We start from the raw sequence: 5,247 nt of genomic DNA, 5'->3' as shown, positions 1-5,247 counted from the left end.
GTGGTTCTCTTTTACCTTGTTGGTTGGCAACCTTAAGTCTCGAAAGACTATGGTATAAGCCTACAGCACCTGGTATTCCTAAGCAGTCTCCCATCCAAGTACTAACCAGGCCTGACCCTGCTTAGCCTCCAAGATCAGACAAGATCAGGCATGTGCAGGGTAACAGTTGCTATCTACCGCACCCATTTTGTTGGCCGAAGTGGCCACAGTGGTTCTGAGGCCCAGGGAAGCCACTCACGGCCTCCCCACACCTCAGAATTTGTCCTGGACATTCCTCTGAGGCCTGCCTGCCACCAACAGTGCAGGTTGGCATCCCCTGGCATGGTACACAAGGCAATGAATCCCCTGCACCCCTAGCTACACCACTGCTGAGAAACGTGCCAAGGTTCACCTACCTCAGTGAGCTGCCATTCCCACACACACACATGAGGGGGAGAGCTCAAGCTTCCCAACATGTCTCATCCTTCACCCATCAACCCTCCCAAGCCTTCCTTTCCTTTTCCTTTCTTCACCTTAGGCTCAGTTGCTCTTGGCAGACCCTCCTTGCTCTGTGCTGGTCCTGTTTCAAATGCTCATTTAAGGGTGTGCCCAGAGCAGCTGAGCAGCAACTGTTACCCTGCACATGCCCGATCTTGTCTGATCTCGGAAGCTAAGCAGGGTCAGGCCTGGTTAGTACTTGGATGGGAGACCACCTGGGAACACTGGGTGCTGTAGGCTTATACCATAGTCTTTCGAGACTGAAGGTTGCCAACCAGAGCAGCTGAGTCTAAAGTGAAGAATGGAACGGGGAAAGAAGGGGTGGGGGCTCAGGCTCCTATTCCACTTGGCTGCTTTCTTAGCAGAGGAAGTGGAGAAGCAGCCTCAGCAGGTTTGGTTTGGTTTTTCCTCCTTCTTTGTCCAGCAGTGCTGGAGAAAAGGGGGTCTGCCGTTGCCCAAGCACTATTCCCCCTTGCTCTCAGATTGGCATGCCAACTGGATTAGGTTGGCGCTGGGCTAGAGGGAGTGACAGACAGATATGGGGTTAGGCACTCCTCATCCATTCTCTGCCTTCCAACTAGAGGCTGAATGCAAGCATTTCAAGCTGCATAATGGATGGGCCGGCCCTGGAGTTGGACCTTGTGGGGAGCAGGCATAGCTCAAGGACAGTAAGAGACAAATTGAATAAATTGCCAGGCAACGGCTGGCTGCAAGAAACTCTTCTCGTATTGAGGATCTTTGGAAAATTCATCGCCCTCTCATTTTCTTCCAGTTCTGATTTCTGTACTCAGGTCATATGTTTCAAAAAATAGCCATTAAAAATTAACTTTGAGAAAAATTGTAGTGATTATTTGTAATTTAACTTATTGCCAATCAAGCATTCACTCAGGAGCCCAGCCTGACCTATGGCCTTTCATTGGTATGCAAATGTAGGTGATCCAGGAAGAATAAATGCTCTGAACAAGTTTTTAAAAAAATTTGCATTGGAATAACCTGGGGTCAAAAATGGTATGAATAGTGCATGTGAAACTCAAGTTTTTTACACTTCCCCAAAGCAGTCAAGAGGTTGGATTGGGGTGCTGGTGAGGGGTGTGTGAAGGGCAGATGTTGAGCCACAAACCAATGCATGCTAATTATGTGGATTATAATTTTACTCTTACAAAAACCATAGCGTGCTGGTGTTATTGCTCTGCCCCACCTCATGCACTATCTCAGAATGCCAGATGCAAGGGAGTGGTAACAGGATGTAGGTATCTTCATGTCTTGTGTGCTCCCTGAAGCATCTGGTGGACCACTGTTGAGATACAGGAGGCTAGACTCCATGGGCTTTTGGCCTGATCCAGCCAGGCTTTTCTTATGTTCTGATAACAGAGTTGCCTCCCGATTGGTTAGGCTGTTGAGGGGGGGCAGAACCAATAAGCATGTCAGTGCAAGGCTTTCCCTGACCATTCAGATTATCTTCAAACAGAGTCCCCACCTGCCCACCTTCTATTAGATCTGAGACTAGCTGTTTGCTCCAAAGGGACCAGGTAGGAATTTTTTGCTGTCAACTTGATTGGCTCTTAGTTGGCAGTTTTTCTATCTACCCCTGACTGATGTTGGGCTGGGCAGCATGGTTAGGGTTGTCATTTCAAAGCTACTTTGGCAGGTAGTGTGTGAATGTTTAGCTAGGATTTACATCTCAGGTGGCCATTCTGAGGTAGCAAAGTCAGGGGGTGAACCAAGACCTCTCTGATGATGCTTGTCCAACACAATGAGGCTGGCTGGCAATCCCCCAGCTGGAAGGAAGAAGGTCCTTTGGACCCTCAGAATATGCATAGATCAGGAACAGAAAGCATGCATGAGATCCCCTCTCTGCCTTCACATGGAGTCACCCAATAAGGTGTGTGTATCTTCCTTTCATTAAAAAAAGGGGTCCCTGTTGCTGTGTTGGATGACCTGAAGTCTGTGGGGGGGAAAACAAACAAAAGAATCTCAAATACGACAGTTTTTGTTTAGAACGGGTCTGGTTTTCAAGCACTTGTTCCAAGAACATTATTTCAAACTAGCATGCTAATTAGCTTAAATATTTACGCTGGAAATGTTTTTCACTTATGAAAGCAAGAGAAGTTGAACTAGTGGCAAGTGGAAAGATGAAGAGAATTGGTTTTCAAGTAGATGAATCATTCCATCTCTTCTCCATCACAAACTGTTTCATGAGCATTGGAAATGAGGCCTTGAAAATAAAAAGTCAAGCTACTTCAGAGAGACTGCATTGCAGAAAAATCACATACATTGAGACTAGAGCAGGCCTGTATAATTTGTGAACCACCAAGAGAAAGACAGCCCACCGATCAGGGTACAGTGGCCTATCCGATGCTTGGCAAACTCCTTTTTTATGTTCCAGAGTCTAGCAAAAAAACAAAAATCCCAAAACAAACAAACCCCAGAAGCTTAACTGTCAGCGCAATCCTATCTGGGGCTTATGTTGACAGAACTTGCGATCCATCCCTATAAGTCATGGACTGCTGGTAGCAAAGCTGCTCTGCCATTTGGTGGGCCATGGGCAAACAACCAGAGTCAGAAGATGGGCACCACCTGCCTGCTGAACCTCCTCCACCCTACCCCCCATAATTGCCAGAAAGTTGGCTGCAAAGATGATTCAGGGACAGGTCAAGGGAGGATTGGGGCAGGCAGTGGGCGGGGCTGGGGCCAAAGGGGAAGGATTTTGGCAGCAGCTGCACATGTCCAGATCTCGTCCACCATTCCCAGCCCAGCCTTAAATTGCTGGCACAAGTCCAATGAGACCCCCTGGAGACTAGGCAGTCTATGATTTAGTTACCTCTCCTGGGCCGTCTGGTTCCTCCCCCATCCCATGCAACACATTGGTGACACTGCATGGTCTGAGCAACATGCATGTCTCGTAGGCTTCATTCAACTTTGTAGGTTTACAGGCAGCAATCCTAACCACACTTTCCTGAGAGTAAGTCCCATTGAACAAAATAGAGCTACTTCTGAGTTGACCTGGTTAGGATTGTGCCCACAATCATGCAGGCTTGGATTAGAAACTAAATTCATTTGAAATTTCATATCCCAACACCTTCCACAAGCGACACTAGAGAGCATCTGTCCTGAAGCCAATTTGAAACAAGTCAATCAAGTTTACTGGGATGGAACTGGGATACTTTTAAAACTGCACTGATATTTGTAAATTCGAGCATCAAGATGCCAAACAGTTTTTTTCCTGAAAATATTGCAAAAGCACTGCTTTCAGATTTCGCTCCTTGAAAAAGTCACATTTCTTCAAAGACTTTCAGGAGATGCTTCTGGAATCAGGGGTAGCATCAGAGGTTGGGCTGAGGGCTCATATGTCAGAATGCCAGATGCAAGGGAGGGCACCAGGATGAGGTCTCTTGTTGTCTGGTGTGCTCCCTGGGGCATTTGGTGGGCCGCTGTGAGATACAGGAAGCTGGACTAGATGGGCCTATGGCCTGATCCAGTGGGGCTGTTCTTATGTTCTTATGTTCTTATGAGCCCACTGGACTGAACCAACCCCTGGACCTTCAGTGCCAGGGCAATTGTAATGTCCAATGTTCCATCAAAGGGCAGGCAGGTGCTGTGGGAGTCCCAATTTTTGGGAGTTTTGCCCCAGGGCCCCCAGGAATGTGACTTCAACACAGTCTGGAAATATCTGAGTACTGCATGGGATTCACCCTACTTTCCTTTCCAGAACGGTGTTCAAATCCAACCAATTTCAAATCCTTGAAAACCATTTCGTTCAAATGTATCCTTGTTTCTACACAAAATACAATTACATAATCTTCAGTGAAAGCTAAGCACTCTGCTTTAATTTACTTGTGGAATCATCTGCCCTTGCCTAGATTATTCAAAAAGATTTTGGGTTTTAATTATCCTGAGAGAGAGAGAGAGAAATATAATCCCTGAGAACTCAATAACAAATTCCTGATGATCCTAATGAATGTAGACTTCTCAACCATTTCCTGTTGGTTGTGTGTTTACCCCTTTATCTGGTACGTTTATGAAACTTGCAAAGCAGCATATGTAATGAATGACTTGGGAGTTGCCATGGGAAGCATACTTACTTCCAGTAAATAGCCACATAAATCCTATTTCTAATATCTTCCACACAAAGCAGGTCTATCCTGAGAACACCTTAGTCATCAATGAATGATTTCCAAGTTTCTTTACTAAATAGTTGACCTCCAACACAGTGCTTTATCTCTTGGAGGTCTTCAAACCAGGGTGTGTATACTTAAAGGTGAGCAACTACTTTGTTCCATGATGCGCTGATGTGGGAAAGAGATGGACAGAGCTGATCCAAAGGAATATTGTGGCATGATAAATCATACTTTTGTGTTGTTACAATGCTGGCATCCTGAGCCACTAGGATTTGACCATCAGAGCACCAATTCAGCAATACACTAGTGTCGCTAAGGGGGGGCCAAGGAGTACAGGGCCCTGGGTACCACACCTGAGGGGGTGTCTAACCAAGGGTATCTTAAAAAGTTGTGTAACCACCAGGCCTTGTTGCACCCCCACCGGCAAAAACTGGTGAAATCTGGAAGTATCTATTCGAGTCCTCTAAGAGGCCTTCTGAGGTAGATGAAGTAGGAACAGAGCTGCTGTCACCCATGTGCAGCCTTTGATTTTTAGCCCTGGTGGCCCCAGCCCACAGAATGACAGTGCCATTCATGCCATTATTCCAGAACTTACATTGAATGGATTGCAAAATTCATCAACATAAGCCCTGGATAGGATTAGGCTGGCAGA

General features: G+C 46.4%; 1 pseudogene; it reads left to right on the top strand.

Annotated features, from left to right (window-relative positions):
• Positions 1–596: 596 nt before the first annotated feature.
• Positions 597–717, top strand: LOC136650219 (5S ribosomal RNA; annotated as a pseudogene).
• The last annotated feature ends 4,530 nt before the right edge of the window (positions 718–5,247 follow it).

The sequence above is a fragment of the Tiliqua scincoides genome, chromosome 4 (assembly GCF_035046505.1).
Source record: "Tiliqua scincoides isolate rTilSci1 chromosome 4, rTilSci1.hap2, whole genome shotgun sequence".
Taxonomy (NCBI): Eukaryota; Metazoa; Chordata; class Lepidosauria; order Squamata; family Scincidae; genus Tiliqua; species Tiliqua scincoides.
This window is presented reverse-complemented; position numbering and strand designations above follow the sequence as displayed.